At 45.2% G+C, this 16,784-nt stretch overlaps 16 non-coding genes across 16 annotated transcripts; 9 read left to right on the top strand and 7 right to left on the bottom strand.

Moving 5' to 3' along the window:
- The first annotated feature begins 65 nt into the window (after nucleotides 1-65).
- LOC144764932 (U6 spliceosomal RNA) lies at nucleotides 66-172 on the top strand. Its single transcript, XR_013596955.1, has one exon. It is a non-coding gene; the product is annotated as a U6 spliceosomal RNA (small nuclear RNA).
- Nucleotides 173-1,172: 1,000 nt separating this feature from the next.
- TRNAH-AUG (transfer RNA histidin (anticodon AUG)) lies at nucleotides 1,173-1,245 on the bottom strand. Its single transcript has one exon. It is a non-coding gene; the product is annotated as a tRNA-His (tRNA).
- A 728-nt stretch (nucleotides 1,246-1,973) lies between these two features.
- Nucleotides 1,974-2,080, top strand: LOC144765221 (U6 spliceosomal RNA). The gene has a single exon (XR_013597227.1). It is a non-coding gene; the product is annotated as a U6 spliceosomal RNA (small nuclear RNA).
- Nucleotides 2,081-3,096: 1,016 nt separating this feature from the next.
- On the bottom strand, nucleotides 3,097-3,169 carry TRNAR-ACG (transfer RNA arginine (anticodon ACG)). The gene has a single exon. It is a non-coding gene; the product is annotated as a tRNA-Arg (tRNA).
- A 738-nt stretch (nucleotides 3,170-3,907) lies between these two features.
- LOC144764871 (U6 spliceosomal RNA) lies at nucleotides 3,908-4,014 on the top strand. The gene has a single exon (XR_013596897.1). It is a non-coding gene; the product is annotated as a U6 spliceosomal RNA (small nuclear RNA).
- Nucleotides 4,015-5,028: 1,014 nt separating this feature from the next.
- Nucleotides 5,029-5,101, bottom strand: TRNAR-ACG (transfer RNA arginine (anticodon ACG)). Its single transcript has one exon. It is a non-coding gene; the product is annotated as a tRNA-Arg (tRNA).
- Nucleotides 5,102-5,833: 732 nt separating this feature from the next.
- Nucleotides 5,834-5,940, top strand: LOC144764872 (U6 spliceosomal RNA). The gene has a single exon (XR_013596898.1). It is a non-coding gene; the product is annotated as a U6 spliceosomal RNA (small nuclear RNA).
- A 1,016-nt stretch (nucleotides 5,941-6,956) lies between these two features.
- TRNAR-ACG (transfer RNA arginine (anticodon ACG)) lies at nucleotides 6,957-7,029 on the bottom strand. Its single transcript has one exon. It is a non-coding gene; the product is annotated as a tRNA-Arg (tRNA).
- A 724-nt stretch (nucleotides 7,030-7,753) lies between these two features.
- LOC144765188 (U6 spliceosomal RNA) lies at nucleotides 7,754-7,860 on the top strand. Its single transcript, XR_013597196.1, has one exon. It is a non-coding gene; the product is annotated as a U6 spliceosomal RNA (small nuclear RNA).
- Nucleotides 7,861-8,884: 1,024 nt separating this feature from the next.
- Nucleotides 8,885-8,957, bottom strand: TRNAC-ACA (transfer RNA cysteine (anticodon ACA)). Its single transcript has one exon. It is a non-coding gene; the product is annotated as a tRNA-Cys (tRNA).
- Nucleotides 8,958-9,671: 714 nt separating this feature from the next.
- Nucleotides 9,672-9,778, top strand: LOC144764779 (U6 spliceosomal RNA). Its single transcript, XR_013596809.1, has one exon. It is a non-coding gene; the product is annotated as a U6 spliceosomal RNA (small nuclear RNA).
- A 997-nt stretch (nucleotides 9,779-10,775) lies between these two features.
- On the bottom strand, nucleotides 10,776-10,848 carry TRNAH-AUG (transfer RNA histidin (anticodon AUG)). Its single transcript has one exon. It is a non-coding gene; the product is annotated as a tRNA-His (tRNA).
- Nucleotides 10,849-11,574: 726 nt separating this feature from the next.
- Nucleotides 11,575-11,681, top strand: LOC144765222 (U6 spliceosomal RNA). The gene has a single exon (XR_013597228.1). It is a non-coding gene; the product is annotated as a U6 spliceosomal RNA (small nuclear RNA).
- Nucleotides 11,682-13,512: 1,831 nt separating this feature from the next.
- LOC144765284 (U6 spliceosomal RNA) lies at nucleotides 13,513-13,619 on the top strand. Its single transcript, XR_013597287.1, has one exon. It is a non-coding gene; the product is annotated as a U6 spliceosomal RNA (small nuclear RNA).
- A 1,015-nt stretch (nucleotides 13,620-14,634) lies between these two features.
- TRNAR-ACG (transfer RNA arginine (anticodon ACG)) lies at nucleotides 14,635-14,707 on the bottom strand. Its single transcript has one exon. It is a non-coding gene; the product is annotated as a tRNA-Arg (tRNA).
- A 714-nt stretch (nucleotides 14,708-15,421) lies between these two features.
- On the top strand, nucleotides 15,422-15,528 carry LOC144764896 (U6 spliceosomal RNA). The gene has a single exon (XR_013596922.1). It is a non-coding gene; the product is annotated as a U6 spliceosomal RNA (small nuclear RNA).
- The last annotated feature ends 1,256 nt before the right edge of the window (nucleotides 15,529-16,784 follow it).

Raw genomic sequence — 16,784 nt, forward strand, 5'->3', positions numbered from 1 at the left:
CCACCCTATGTCTAGAGACTGTAGATTTAGAGAGTTTATAAACATTGTCAGTTCATCAATAAAGTGTGCTCGCTTCGGCAGCACATATACTAAAATTGGAACGAAACAGAGAAGATTAGCATGGCCCCTGCGCAAGGATGACACGCAAATTCGTGAAGCGTTCCATATTTTTAACAGCTTTTAGGAGAGAAATCTTCTTTGTTTTCAAGACTAATTGAAATAATAAAGCAGGTTCCAGTCCTGTGTCATGTAATATGTATTTTTAAATTGTCTCTCCTCAACATTTTTAATGTATTTGCCTTGCAGTAAAGAAGGTGCGCTCTATGTCCAGCAGCATTTAGCAAGGAAGCCTGCAGGACTTCTGGGACTTTTCTTTCTCTTTTTCAGCCTCCCTGTCATTATTCTTCACCACCTCCAAATCTATACTGCTGCTAGTGATGAGTTGCTTTGTGGGAAGCAGGATAAAGAGAAGGGCAGGGCCTATGCAAATGATGGCCTCAGGGATGCCTGGGAGTCCCTTTTCAGCAGTACTGTTAAAATCTGCCTTGCAACCAGATTGGTCGGGTATGCTGAAAAACACCATGCCAGATTGGGCACCAGGTCTCTAGGCGCTTGGAGGACATATTGGGTCTACATCCCTCAGTTTCTGAGGTCCAAGAAATGTTCACCCTCCACCCTAATAGAGAGGTCGTGGCCGATCGTGGCTGAGAGGGGAAGAAGGTAGCAGGGCAAAATGCTCATGGTTCTTCTCTAATAATGGACCAACTTCCTCTCTCTCCTTAACTGTGGTTCTGCCTGGCTACTGGGGCTACCAGTTGTAAGCCTGCAGCCCACAAGGAGTTGGTTTGTCCCTCTCACAAATGTAAATGGGTAAGCATTCAATTGCACACACCTGCCTGCGTCCACAGACCCTCGCGCACACACACTTTTGTCAACAAGCTTTTTTATGTAGTTAAGAGAATCAGGGACCCATGTTAAAATTCAAAAGCAGCACCACCACGTGATGGCCGTCACGTAGAGTCCAGCAGCAAATGGGAAACGTTTAACTAGCCGTGGTCCTATTACTGCAGCTCTACCGTGGAACAACTGCTGGAGAAAATTGAACCTACAACAAGTCTGAGGTAAATAAGAATACCACAAGAACATAATGAAAAAGAGACCTACAAACCTTCTGAGCCAGATAGGAGTCGAACCTGCAATCTTCTGATCCATAGTCAGACGCGTTATCCATTGCGCCACTGGCCCTATGTATTTGCACCTATCTTTTTGTCCTTAAGAGGGCTAGAAAGCGTGTGTGTGTGTGTGTGTGTGTGTGTGTGTGAAGGCACAAGGAAACCCATCTGACCACCTGAAAGTCTGTTCTGTGAGGTTTTCCTAAGTTGTACAAAGGACTTTAGGAGAAGGAAGGACCTAAAAGCTAGGCAAAATGGTCCTAGATCCAAGAAAATCTTTTAGATCAGGCTCAGTTTCTTAAATACTCTGGGTTAACATAATCAGCTCCAGGTCTGTGTGGGGCTGAGCTTGTGAACTCCTTAGTAAGTAGGCGGGTACAACAAAAGGGAGTTTAATATTACAATAGGGGTTAAAATTCAGACACCTTGTCGTAGGCTCACCTTGTCCAGGGACCCAAGAATGCTGCCTTTCCACACTCAGAGCACTTCACCTAACCTACTGTGCAGCTGTTTCGCCTTTAATATCAAAGTTCCACAGGCAGCGTGATGTCACAATGCTCCTTGTCTGTAGCCCAAACCATGAGCCTTTGCAACCCTGGCATAATCTACATACTTACGGTGTGTGAAGTCTTGGACCACGAATGCAGTGAAGAATAATGGATTGCTACTCTTCATACATTTTTGCCCATTGGCTCAGATTTGAATGCTTACTGGTCATCTGAGCATCTCTGCCAGGCCACCCTATGTCTAGAGACTGTGGATTTAGAGAGTTTATAAACATTGTCAGTTCATCAATAAAGTGTGCTCGCTTCGGCAGCACATATACTAAAATTGGAACGATACAGAGAAGATTAGCATGGCCCCTCCGCAAGGATGACACGCAAATTCGTGAAGCGTTTCATATTTTTAACAGCTTTTAGGAGAGAAATCTTCTTTGTTTTCAAGACTTATTGAAATAATAAAGCAGGTTCCAGTCCTGTGTCATGTAATATGTATTTTTAAATTGTCTCTCCTCAACATTTTTAATGTATTTGCCTTGCAGTAAAGAAGGTGCGCTCTATGTCCAGCAGCATTTTACAAGGAAGCCTGCAGGACTTCTGGGACTTTTCTTTCTCTTTTTCAGCCTCCCTGTCATTATTCTTCACCACCTCCAAATCTATACTGCTGCTAGTGATGAGTTGCTTTGTGGGAAGCAGGATAAAGAGAAGGGCAGGGCCTATGCAAATGATGGCCTCAGGGATGCCTGGGAGTCCCTTTTCAGCAGTACTGTTAAAATCTGCCTTGCAACCAGATTGGTCGGGTATGCTGAAAAACACCATGCCAGATGGGGCACCAGGTCTCTAGGCGCTTGGAGGACATATTGGGTCTACATCCCTCAGTTTCTAAGGTCCAAGAAATGTTCACCCTCCACCCTAATAGAGAGGTCTTGGCCGATCGTGGCTGAGAGGGGAGGAAGGTAGCAGGGCAAAATACTCATGGTTCTTCTCTAATAATGGACCAACTTTCTCTCTCTCCTTAACTGTGGTTCTGCCTGGCTACTGGGGCTACCAGTTGTAAGCCTGCAGCCCACAAGGAGTTGGTTTGTCCCTCTCACAAATGTAAATGGGTAAGCATTCAATTGCACACACCTGCCTGCGTCCACAGACCCTCGCGCGCACACACACTTTTGTCAACAAGCTTTTTTATGTAGTTAAGAGAATCAGGGACCCATGTTGAAATTCAAAAGCAGCACCACCACGTGACGGCCGTCACGTAGAGTCCAGCAGCAAATGGGAAACGTTTAACTAGCCGTGGTCCTATTACTGCAGCTCTACCGTGGAACAACTGCTGGATGAGTCCTGCTGGAGAATATTGAACCTACAACAAGTCTGAGGTAAATAGGAATACCACAGGAACATAATGAAAAAGAGACCTACAACCCTTCTGAGCCAGATAGGAGTCAAACCTACAATCTTCTGATCCGTAGTCAGACGCGTTATCCATTGCGCCACTGGCCCTATGTACTCGCACCTATCTTTTTGTCCTTAAGAGGGCTAGAAAGCGTGTGTGTGTGTGTGTGTGTGTGTGTGTGTGTGTGTGTGTGAAGGCACAAGGAAACCCATCTGACCACCTGAAAGTCTGTTCTGTGAGGTTTTCCTAAGTTGTACAAAGGACTTTAGGAGAAGGAAGGACCTAAAAGCTAGGCAAAATGGTCCTAGATCCAAGAAAATCTTTTAGATCAGGCTCAGTTTCTTAAATACTCTGGGTTAACATAATCAGCTCCAGGTCTGTGTGGGGCTGAGCTTGTGAACTCCTTAGTAAGTAGGCGGGTACAACAAAAGGGAGTTTAATATTACAATAGGGGTTAAAATTCAGACACCTTGTCGTAGGCTCACCTTGTCCAGGGACCCAAGCATGCTGCCTTTCCACACTCAGAGCACTTCACCTAACCTACTGTGCAGCTGTTTCGCCTTTAATATCAAAGTTCCACAGGCAGCGTGATGTCACAATGCTCCTTGTCTGTAGCCCAAACCATGAGCCTTTGCAACCCTGGCATAATCTACATACTTACGGTGTGTGAAGTCTTGGACCACGAATGCAGTGAAGAATAATGGATTGCTACTCTTCATACATTTTTGCCCATTGGCTCAGATTTGAATGCTTACTGGCCATCTGAGCATCTCTGCCAGGCCACCCTATGTCTAGAGACTGTGGATTTAGAGAGTTTATAAACATTGTCAGTTCATCAATAAAGTGTGCTCGCTTCGGCAGCACATATACTAAAATTGGAACGATACAGAGAAGATTAGCATGGCCCCTGCGCAAGGATGACACGCAAATTCGTGAAGCGTTTCATATTTTTAACAGCTTTTAGGAGAGAAATCTTCTTTGTTTTCAAGACTTATTGAAATAATAAAGCAGGTTCCAGTCCTGTGTCATGTAATATGTATTTTTAAATTGTCTCTCCTCAACATTTTTAATGTATTTGCCTTGCAGTAAAGAAGGTGCGCTCTATGTCCAGCAGCATTTTACAAGGAAGTCTGCAGGACTTCTGGGACTTTTCTTTCTCTTTTTCAGCCTCCCTGTCAATATTCTTCACCACCTCCTAATCTATACTGCTGCTAGTGATGAGTTGCTTTGTGGGAAGCAGGATAAAGAGAAGGGCAGGGCCTATGCAAATGATGGCCTCAGGGATGCCTGGGAGTCCCTTTTCAGCAGTACTGTTAAAATCTGCCTTGCAACCAGATTGGTCGGGTATGCTGAAAAACCCCATGCCAGATTGGGCACCAGGTCTCTAGGCGCTTGGAGGACATATTGGGTCTACATCCCTCAGTTTCTAAGGTCCAAGAAATGTTCACCCTCCGCCCTAATAGAGAGGCCGTGGCCGATCGTGGCTGAGAGGGGAAGAAGGTAGCAGGGCAAAATGCTCATGGTTCTCCTCTAATAATGGACCAACTTCCTCTCTCTCCTTAACTGTGGTTCTGCCTGGCTACTGGGGCTACCAGTTGTAAGCCTGCAGCCCACAAGGAGTTGGTTTGTCCCTCTCACAAATGTAAATGGGTAAGCATTCAATTGCACACACCTGCCTGCGTCCACAGACCCTCGCGCACACACACTTTTGTCAACAAGCTTTTTTATGTAGTTAAGAGAATCAGGGACCCATGTTGAAATTCAAAAGCAGCACCACCACGTGACGGCCGTCACGTAGAGTCCAGCAGCAAATGGGAAACGTTTAACTAGCCGTGGTCCTATTACTGCAGCTCTACCGTGGAACAACTGCTGGATGAGTCCTGCTGGAGAATATTGAACCTACAACAAGTCTGAGGTAAATAAGAATACCACAGGAACATAATGAAAAAGAGACCTACAACCCTTCTGAGCCAGATAGGAGTCAAACCTACAATCTTCTGATCCGTAGTCAGACGCGTTATCCATTGCGCCACTGGCCCTATGTATTCGCACCTATCTTTTTGTCCTTAAGAGGGCTAGAAAGCGTGTGTGTGTGTGTGTGTGTGTGTGTGTGTGTGTGAAGGCACAAGGAAACCCATCTGACCACCTGAAAGTCTGTTCTGTGAGGTTTTCCTAAGTTGTACAAAGGACTTTAGGAGAAGGAAGGACCTAAAAGCTAGGCAAAATGGTCCTAGATCCAAGAAAATCTTTTAGATCAGGCTCAGTTTCTTAAATACTCTGGGTTAACATAATCAGCTCCAGGTCTGTGTGGGGCTGAGCTTGTGAACTCCTTAGTAAGTAGGCGGGTACAACAAAAGGGAGTTTAATATTACAATAGGGGTTAAAATTCAGACACCTTGTCGTAGGCTCACCTTGTCCAGGGACCCAAGCATGCTGCCTTTCCACACTCAGAGCACTTCACCTAACCTACTGTGCAGCTGTTTCGCCTTTAATATCAAAGTTCCACAGGCAGCGTGATGTCACAATGCTCCTTGTCTGTAGCCCAAACCATGAGCCTTTGCAACCCTGGCATAATCTACATACTTACGGTGTGTGAAGTCTTGGACCACGAATGCAGTGAAGAATAATGGATTGCTACTCTTCATACATTTTTGCCCATTGGCTCAGATTTGAATGCTTACTGGCCATCTGAGCATCTCTGCCAGGCCACCCTATGTCTAGAGACTGTGGATTTAGAGAGTTTATAAACATTGTCAGTTCATCAATAAAGTGTGCTCGCTTCGGCAGCACATATACTAAAATTGGAACGATACAGAGAAGATTAGCATGGCCCCTGCGCAAGGATGACACGCAAATTCGTGAAGCGTTTCATATTTTTAACAGCTTTTAGGAGAGAAATCTTCTTTGTTTTCAAGACTTATTGAAATAATAAAGCAGGTTCCAGTCCTGTGTCATGTAATATGTATTTTTAAATTGTCTCTCCTCAACATTTTTAATGTATTTGCCTTGCAGTAAAGAAGGTGCGCTCTATGTCCAGCAGCATTTTACAAGGAAGCCTGCAGGACTTCTGGGACTTTTCTTTCTCTTTTTCAGCCTCCCTGTCAATATTCTTCACCACCTCCTAATCTATACTGCTGCTAGTGATGAGTTGCTTTGTGGGAAGCAGGATAAAGAGAAGGGCAGGGCCTATGCAAATGATGGCCTCAGGGATGCCTGGGAGTCCCTTTTCAGCAGTACTGTTAAAATCTGCCTTGCAACCAGATTGGTCGGGTATGCTGAAAAACCCCATGCCAGATTGGGCACCAGGTCTCTAGGCGCTTGGAGGACATATTGGGTCTACATCCCTCAGTTTCTAAGGTCCAAGAAATGTTCACCCTCCACCCTAATAGAGAGGCCGTGGCCGATCGTGGCTGAGAGGGGAAGAAGGTAGCAGGGCAAAATGCTCATGGTTCTTCTCTAATAATGGACCAACTTCCTCTCTCTCCTTAACTGTGGTTCTGCCTGGCTACTGGGGCTACCAGTTGTAAGCCTGCAGCCCACAAGGAGTTGGTTTGTCCCTCTCACAAATGTAAATGGGTAAGCATTCAATTGCACACACCTGCCTGCGTCCACAGACCCTCGCGCGCACACACACTTTTGTCAACAAGCTTTTTTATGTAGTTAAGAGAATCAGGGACCCATGTTGAAATTCAAAAGCAGCACCACCACGTGACGGCCGTCACGTAGAGTCCAGCAGCAAATGGGAAACGTTTAACTAGCCGTGGTCCTATTACTGCAGCTCTACCGTGGAACAACTGCTGGATGAGTCCTGCTGGAGAATATTGAACCTACAACAAGTCTGAGGTAAATAAGAATACCACAGGAACATAATGAAAAAGAGACCTACAACCCTTCTGAGCCAGATAGGAGTCAAACCTACAATCTTCTGATCCGTAGTCAGACGCGTTATCCATTGCGCCACTGGCCCTATGTATTCGCACCTATCTTTTTGTCCTTAAGAGGGCTAGAAAGCGTGTGTGTGTGTGTGTGTGTGTGTGTGAAGGCACAAGAAAACCCATCTGACCTCCTGAAAGTCTGTTCTGTGAGGTTTTCCTAAGTTGTACAAAGGACTTTAGGAGAAGGAAGGACCTAAAAGCTAGGCAAAATGGTCCTAGATCCAAGAAAATCTTTTAGATCAGGCTCAGTTTCTTAAATACTCTGGGTTAACATAATCAGCTCCAGGTCTGTGTGGGGCTGAGCTTGTGAACTCCTTAGTAAGTAGGCGGGTACAACAAAAGGGAGTTTAATATTACAATAGGGGTTAAAATTCAGACACCTTGTCGTAGGCTCACCTTGTCCAGGGACCCAAGCATGCTGCCTTTCCACACTCAGAGCACTTCACCTAACCTACTGTGCAGCTGTTTCGCCTTTAATATCAAAGTTCCACAGGCAGCGTCATGTCACAATGCTCCTTGTCTGTAGCCCAAACCATGAGCCTTTGCAACCCTGGCATAATCTACATACTTACGGTGTGTGAAGTCTTGGACCACGAATGCAGTGAAGAATAATGGATTGCTACTCTTCATACATTTTTGCCCATTGGCTCAGATTTGAATGCTTACTGGCCATCTGAGCATCTCTGCCAGCCCACCCTATGTCTAGAGACTGTGGATTTAGAGAGTTTATAAACATTGTCAGTTCATCAATAAAGTGTGCTCGCTTCGGCAGCACATATACTAAAATTGGAACGATACAGAGAAGATTAGCATGGCCCCTGCGCAGGGATGACACGCAAATTCGTGAAGCGTTCCATATTTTTAACAGCTTTTAGGAGAGAAATCTTCTTTGTTTTCAAGACTTATTGAAATAATAAAGCAGGTTCCAGTCCTTTGTCATGTAATATGTATTTTTAAATTGTCTCTCCTCAACATTTTTAATGTATTTGCCTTGCAGTAAAGAAGGTGCGCTCTATGTCCAGCAGCATTTTACAAGGAAGCCTGCAGGACTTCTGGGACTTTTCTTTCTCTTTTTCAGCCTCCCTGTCATTATTCTTCACCACCTCCAAATCTATACTGCTGCTAGTGATGAGTTGCTTTGTGGGAAGCAGGATAAAGAGAAGGGCAGGGCCTATACAAATGATGGCCTCAGGGATGCCTGGGAGTCCCTTTTCAGCAGTACTGTTAAAATCTGCCTTGCAACCAGATTGATCGGGTATGCTGAAAAACACCATGCCAGATTGGGCACCAGGTCTCTAGGCGCTTGGAGGACATATTGGGTCTACATCCCTAAGTTTCTGAGGTCCAAGAAATGTTCACCCTCCGCCCTAATAGAGAGGTCTTGGCCGATCGTGGCTGATCGTGGCTGAGAGGGGAAGAAGGTAGCAGGGCAAGATGCTCATGGTTCTTCTCTAATAATGGACCAACTTCCTCTCTCTCCTTAACTGTGGTTCTGCCTGGCTACTGGGGCTACCAGTTGTAAGCCTGCAGCCCACAAGGAGTTGGTTTGTCCCTCTCACAAATGTAAATGGGTAAGCATTCAATTGCACACACCTGCCTGCGTCCACAGACCCGCGCGCGCACACACTTTTGTCAACAAGCTTTTTTATGTAGTTAAGAGAATCAGGGACCCATGTTGAAATTCAAAAGCAGCACCACCACGTGACGGCTGTCACGTAGAGTCCAGCAGCAAATGGGAAACGTTTAACTAGCCGTGGTCCTATTACTGCAGCTCTACCGTGGAACAACTGGTGGATGAGTCCTGCTGGAGAATATTGAACCTACATTAAGTCTGAGGTAAATAGGAATACCACAGGAACATAATGAAAAAGAGACCTACAACCCTTCCGAGCCAGATAGGAGTCGAACCTACAATCTTCTGATCTGTAGTCAGACGCGTTATCCATTGCGCCACTGGCCCTATGTATTCGCACCTATCTTTTTGTCCTTAAGAGGGCTAGAAAGCGTGTGTGTGTGTGTGTGAAGGTACAAGGAAACCCATCTGACCTCATGAAAGTCTGTTCTGTGAGGTTTTCCTAAGTTGTACAAAGGACTTTAGGAGAAGGAAGGACCTAAAAGCTAGGCAAAATGGTCCTTGATCCAAGAAAATCTTTTAGATCAGGCTCAGTTTCTTAAATAGTCTGCGTTAACATAATCAGCCCCAGGTCTGTGTGGGGCTGAGCTTGTGAACTCCTTAGTAAGTAGGCGGGTACAACAAAAAGGAGTTTAATATTACAATACTGGTTAAAATTCAGACACCTTGTCGTAGGCTCACCTTGTCCAGGGACCCAAGCATGCTGCCTTTCCACACTCAGAGCACTTCACCTAACCTACTGTGCAGCTGTTTCGCCTTTAATATCAAAGTTCCACAGGCAGCGTGATGTCACAATGCTCCTTGTCTGTAGCCCAAACCATGAGCCTTTGCAACCCTTGCATAATCTACATACTTACGGTGTGTGAAGTCTTGGACCACGAATGCAGTGAAGAATAATGGATTGCTACTCTTCATACATTTTTGGCCATTGGCTCAGATTTGAATGCTTACTGGCCATCTGAGCATCTCTGCCAGGCCACCCTATGTCTAGAGACTGTAGATTTAGAGAGTTTATAAACATTGTCAGTTCATCAATAAAGTGTGCTCGCTTCGGCAGCACATATACTAAAATTGGAACGATACAGAGAAGATTAGCATGGCCCCTGCGCAAGGATGACACGCAAATTCGTGAAGCGTTCCATATTTTTAACAGCTTTTAGGAGAGAAATCTTCTTTGTTTTCAAGACTAATTGAAATAATAAAGCAGGTTCCAGTCCTGTGTCATGTAATATGTATTTTTAAATTGTCTCTCCTCAACATTTTTAATGTATTTGCCTTGCAGTAAAGAAGGTGCGCTCTATGTCCAGCAGCATTTAGCAAGGAAGCCTGCAGGACTTCTGGGACTTTTCTTTCTCTTTTTCAGCCTCCCTGTCATTATTCTTCACCACCTCCAAATCTATACTGCTGCTAGTGATGAGTTGCTTTGTGGGAAGCAGGATAAAGAGAAATGATGGCCTCAGGGATGCCTGGGAGTCCCTTTTCAGCAGTACTGTTAAAATCTGCCTTGCAACCAGATTGGTCCGGTATGCTGAAAAACACCATGCCAGATTGGGCACCAGGTCTCTAGGCACTTGGAGGACATATTGGGTCTACATCCCTCAGTTTCTGAGGTCCAAGAAATGTTCACCCTCCACCCTAATAGAGAGGTCGTGGCCGATCGTGGCTGAGAGGGGAAGAAGGTAGCAGGGCAAAATGCTCATGGTTCTTCTCTAATAATGGACCAACTTCCTCTCTCTCCTTAACTGTGGTTCTGCCTGGCTACTGGGGCTACCAGTTGTAAGCCTGCAGCCCACAAGGAGTTGGTTTGTCCCTCTCACAAATGTAAATGGGTAAGCATTCAATTGCACACACCTGCCTGCGTCCAAAGACCCTCGCGCACACACACTTTTGTCAACAAGCTTTTTTATGTAGTTAAGAGAATCAGGGACCCATGTTGAAATTCAAAAGCAGCACCACCACGTGATGGCCGTCACGTAGAGTCCAGCAGCAAATAGGAAACGTTTAACTAGCCGTGGTCCTATTACTGCAGCTCTACCGTGGAACAACTGCTGGATGAGTCCTGCTGGAGAATATTGAACCTACAACAAGTCTGAGGTAAATAAGAATACCACAAGAACATAATGAAAAAGAGACCTACAAACCTTCCGAGCCAGATAGGAGTCGAACCTACAATCTTCTGATCCATAGTCAGACACGTTATCCATTGTGCCACTGGCCCTATGTATTCACACCCATCTTTTTGTCCTTAAGAGGGCTAGAAAGCGTGTGTGTGTGTGTGTGTGTGTGTGTGTGAAGGCACAAGGAAACCCATCTGACCACCTGAAAGTCTGTTCTGTGAGGTTTTCCTAAGTTGTACAAAGGACTTTAGGAGAAGGAAGGACCTAAAAGCTAGGCAAAATGGTCCTAGATCCAAGAAAATCTTTTAGATCAGGCTCAGTTTCTTAAATACTCTGGGTTAACATAATCAGCTCCAGGTCTGTGTGGGGCTGAGCTTGTGAACTCCTTAGTAAGTAGGCGGGTACAACAAAAGGGAGTTTAATATTACAATAGGGGTTAAAATTCAGACACCTTGTCGTAGGCTCACCTTGTCCAGGGACCCAAGCATGCTGCCTTTCCACACTCAGAGCACTTCACCTAACCTACTGTGCAGCTGTTTCGCCTTTAATATCAAAGTTCCACAGGCAGCGTGATGTCACAATGCTCCTTGTCTGTAGCCCAAACCATGAGCCTTTGCAACCCTGGCATAATCTACATACTTACGGTGTGTGAAGTCTTGGACCACGAATGCAGTGAAGAATAATGGATTGCTACTCTTCATACATTTTTGCCCATTGGCTCAGATTTGAATGCTTACTGGCCATCTGAGCATCTCTGCCAGGCCACCCTATGTCTAGAGACTGTGGATTTAGAGAGTTTATAAACATTGTCAGTTCATCAATAAAGTGTGCTCGCTTCGGCAGCACATATACTAAAATTGGAACGATACAGAGAAGATTAGCATGGCCCCTCCGCAAGGATGACACGCAAATTCGTGAAGCGTTTCATATTTTTAACAGCTTTTAGGAGAGAAATCTTCTTTGTTTTCAAGACTTATTGAAATAATAAAGCAGGTTCCAGTCCTGTGTCATGTAATATGTATTTTTAAATTGTCTCTCCTCAACATTTTTAATGTATTTGCCTTGCAGTAAAGAAGGTGCGCTCTATGTCCAGCAGCATTTTACAAGGAAGCCTGCAGGACTTCTGGGACTTTTCTTTCTCTTTTTCAGCCTCCCTGTCATTATTCTTCACCACCTCCAAATCTATACTGCTGCTAGTGATGAGTTGCTTTGTGGGAAGCAGGATAAAGAGAAGGGCAGGGCCTATGCAAATGATGGCCTCAGGGATGCCTGGGAGTCCCTTTTCAGCAGTACTGTTAAAATCTGCCTTGCAACCAGATTGGTCGGGGATGCTGAAAAACACCATGCCAGATTGGGCACCAGGTCTCTAGGCGCTTGGAGGACATATTGGGTCTACATCCCTCAGTTTCTAAGGTCCAAGAAATGTTCACCCTCCACCCTAATAGAGAGGTCGTGGCCGATCGTGGCTGAGAGGGGAAGAAGGTAGCAGGGCAAAATGCTCATGGTTCTTCTCTAATAATGGACCAACTTCCTCTCTCTCCTTAACTGTGGTTCTGCCTGGCTACTGGGGCTACCAGTTGTAAGCCTGCAGCCCACAAGGAGTTGGTTTGTCCCTCTCACAAATGTAAATGGGTAAGCATTCAATTGCACACACCTGCCTGCGTCCACAGACCCTCGCGCACACACACTTTTGTCAACAAGCTTTTTTATGTAGTTAAGAGAATCAGGTACCCATGTTGAAATTCAAAAGCAGCACCACCACGTGACGGCCGTCACGTAGAGTCCAGCAGCAAATGGGAAACGTTTAACTAGCCGTGGTCCTATTACTGCAGCTCTACCGTGGAACAACTGCTGGATGAGTCCTGCTGGAGAATATTGAACCTACAACAAGTCTGAGGTAAATAAGAATACCACAGGAACATAATGAAAAAGAGACCTACAACCCTTCTGAGCCAGATAGGAGTCAAACCTACAATCTTCTGATCCGTAGTCAGACGCGTTATCCATTGCACCACTGGCCCTATGTACTCGCACCTATCTTTTTGTCCTTAAGAGGGCTAGAAAGCGTTTGTGTGTGTGTGTGTGTGTGTGTGTGTGTGTGTGTGTGTGTGTGAAGGCACAAGAAAACCCATCTGACCTCCTGAAAGTCTGTTCTGTGAGGTTTTCCTAAGTTGTACAAAGGACTTTAGGAGAAGGAAGGACCTAAAAGCTAGGCAAAATGGTCCTAGATCCAAGAAAATCTTTTAGATCAGGCTCAGTTTCTTAAATACTCTGGGTTAACATAATCAGCTCCAGGTCTGTGTGGGGCTGAGCTTGTGAACTCCTTAGTAAGTAGGCGGGTACAACAAAAGGGAGTTTAATATTACAATAGGGGTTAAAATTCAGACACCTTGTCGTAGGCTCACCTTGTCCAGGGACCCAAGCATGCTGCCTTTCCACACTCAGAGCACTTCACCTAACCTACTGTGCAGCTGTTTCGCCTTTAATATCAAAGTTCCACAGGCAGCGTGATGTCACAATGCTCCTTGTCTGTAGCCCAAACCATGAGCCTTTGCAACCCTGGCATAATCTACATACTTACGGTGTGTGAAGTCTTGGACCACGAATGCAGTGAAGAATAATGGATTGCTACTCTTCATACATTTTTGCCCATTGGCTCAGATTTGAATGCTTACTGGCCATCTGAGCATCTCTGCCAGCCCACCCTATGTCTAGAGACTGTGGATTTAGAGAGTTTATAAACATTGTCAGTTCATCAATAAAGTGTGCTCGCTTCGGCAGCACATATACTAAAATTGGAACGATACAGAGAAGATTAGCATTTCCCCTGCGCAGGGATGACACGCAAATTCGTGAAGCGTTCCATATTTTTAACAGCTTTTAGGAGAGAAATCTTCTTTGTTTTCAAGACTTATTGAAATAATAAAGCAGGTTCCAGTCCTTTGTCATGTAATATGTATTTTTAAATTGTCTCTCCTCAACATTTTTTATGTATTTACCTTGCAGTAAAGAAGGTGCGCTCTATGTCCAGCAGCATTTTACAAGGAAGCCTGCAGGACTTCTGGGACTTTTCTTTCTCTTTTTCAGCCTCCCTGTCATTATTCTTCACCACCTCCAAATCTATACTGCTGCTAGTGATGAGTTGCTTTGTGGGAAGCAGGATAAAGAGAAGGGCAGGGCCTATGCAAATGATGGCCTCAGGGATGCCTGGGAGTCCCTTTTCAGCAGTACTGTTAAAATCTGCCTTGCAACCAGATTGGTCGGGTATGCTGAAAAACACCATGCTAGATTGGGCACCAGGTCTCTAGGCGCTTGGAGGACATATTGGGTCTACATCCCTAAGTTTCTGAGGTCCAAGAAATGTTCACCCTCCGCCCTAATAGAGAGGTCTTGGCCGATCGTGGCTGAGAGGGGAAGAAGGTAGCAGGGAAAGATGCTCATGGTTCTTCTCTAATAATGGACCAACTTCCTCTCTCTCCTTAACTGTAGTTCTGCCTGGCTACTGGGGCTACCAGTTGTAAGCCTGCAGCCCACAAGGAGTTGGTTTGTCCCTCTCACAAATGTAAATGGGTAAGCATTCAATTGCACACACCTGCCTGCGTCCACAGACCCTCGCGCGCACACACACTTTTGTCAACAAGCTTTTTTATGTAGTTAAGAGAATCAGGGACCCATGTTGAAATACAAAAGCAGCACACCACGTGACGGCCGTCATGTAGAGTCCAGCAGCAAATGGGAAACGTTTAACTAGCCGTGGTCCTATTACTGCAGCTCTACCGTGGAACAACTGGTGGATGAGTCCTGCTGGAGAATATTGAACCTGCATTAAGTCTGAGGTAAATAGGAATACCACAGGAACATAATGAAAAAGAGACCTACAACCCTTCCGAGCCAGATAGGAGTCGAACCTACAATCTTCTGATCCGTAGTCAGACGCGTTATCCATTGCGCCACTGGCCCTATGTATTCGCACCTATCTTTTTGTCCTTAAGAGGGCTAGAAAGCGTGTGTGTGTGTGTGTGAAGGTACAAGGAAACCCATCTGACCTCATGAAAGTCTGTTCTGTGAGATTTTCCTAAGTTGTACAAAGGACTTTAGGAGAAGGAAGGACCTAAAAGGTAGGCAAAATGGTCCTTGATCCAAGAAAATCTTTTAGATCAGGCTCAGTTTCTTAAATAGTCTGCGTTAACATAATCAGCCCCAGGTCTGTGTGGGGCTGAGCTTGTGAACTCCTTAGTAAGTAGGCGGGTACAACAAAAAGGAGTTTAATATTACAATACTGGTTAAAATTCAGACACCTTGTCGTAGGCTCACCTTGTCCAGGGACCCAAGCATGCTGCCTTTCCACACTCAGAGCACTTCACCTAACCTACTGTGCAGCTGTTTCGCCTTTAATATCAAAGTTCCACAGGCAGCGTGATGTCACAATGCTCCTTGTCTGTAGCCCAAACCATGAGCCTTTGCAACCCTTGCATAATCTACATACTTACGGTGTGTGAAGTCTTGGACCACGAATGCAGTGAAGAATAATGGATTGCTACTCTTCATACATTTTTGGCCATTGGCTCAGATTTGAATGCTTACTGGCCATCTGAGCATCTCTGCCAGGCCACCCTATGTCTAGAGACTGTAGATTTAGAGAGTTTATAAACATTGTCAGTTCATCAATAAAGTGTGCTCGCTTCGGCAGCACATATACTTAAATTGGAACGATACAGAGAAGATTAGCATGGCCCCTGCGCAAGGATGACACGCAAATTCGTGAAGCGTTCCATATTTTTAACAGCTTTTAGGAGAGAAATCTTCTTTGTTTTCAAGACTAATTGAAATAATAAAGCAGGTTCCAGTCCTGTGTCATGTAATATGTATTTTTAAATTGTCTCTCCTCAACATTTTTAATGTATTTGCCTTGCAGTAAAGAAGGTGCGCTCTATGTCCAGCAGCATTTAGCAAGGAAGCCTGCAGGACTTCTGGGACTTTTCTTTCTCTTTTTCAGCCTCCCTGTCATTATTCTTCACCACCTCCAAATCTATACTGCTGCTAGTGATGAGTTGCTTTGTGGGAAGCAGGATAAAGAGAAATGATGGCCTCAGGGATGCCTGGGAGTCCCTTTTCAGCAGTACTGTTAAAATCTGCCTTGCAACCAGATTGGTCCGGTATGCTGAAAAACACCATGCCAGATTGGGCACCAGGTCTCTATGGCGCTTGGAGGACATATTGGGTCTACATCCCTCAGTTTCTGAGGTCCAAGAAATGTTCACCCTCCACCCTAATAGAGAGGTCGTGGCCGATCGTGGCTGAGAGGGGAAGAAGGTAGCAGGGCAAAATGCTCATGGTTCTTCTCTAATAATGGACCAACTTCCTCTCTCTCCTTAACTGTGGTTCTGCCTGGCTACTGGGGCTACCAGTTGTAAGCCTGTGGTAAATAAATAAATAATACCTCTCTTTTTGACTAGACATATATCATAACAGATAGCTCAATAAATAAGAGTCAAGATTCGAGGTAGTAGGAGTTTTGCAGGTTTAATACAGCATAAGGACAGGAACAGGACAACCTGCATAGGAATAGGATGACAGGGCCCAGCAGCTGCTGGGGCTGGATCTGGGATGAGCGCGCTGACTTTTAATAACAATACATGAGCATATATACATAACGCAAACACATAGCATTACATTGCAGTAGGCGTAGCAGTGGGTGGAGCAGAAGGCGTGACGCGTAGCAGTCGCGAAAGATAAGGGCGAAAGTAGGTGTAACTGGGCGTATACATGGACATGTGATGCAAACGTAACAGAATATGTCATGAATGGGGCGGAAACCATGGAGGGGGCTACCTAAGGAGCCGGGACCTCTAACCTGATGGTGCGCGCAAACTAGCAATGACGTATCACTAGGAGAAGCTGGGGGCTATGAACTCTGTGCTAGGAGCAGAGACTGAAGTCTGGAGAGTCAGGGCGACATGTACCTAAACAGTATCTAGTATCTGATGTTTAGAGAACATGTTGATATAAACTAGAAGTTAGGAGGGGAAAGGCTAAC

This window comes from Lissotriton helveticus, chromosome 6 (assembly GCF_964261635.1).
Source record: "Lissotriton helveticus chromosome 6, aLisHel1.1, whole genome shotgun sequence".
In the NCBI taxonomy this organism is placed as follows: domain Eukaryota; kingdom Metazoa; phylum Chordata; class Amphibia; order Caudata; family Salamandridae; genus Lissotriton; species Lissotriton helveticus.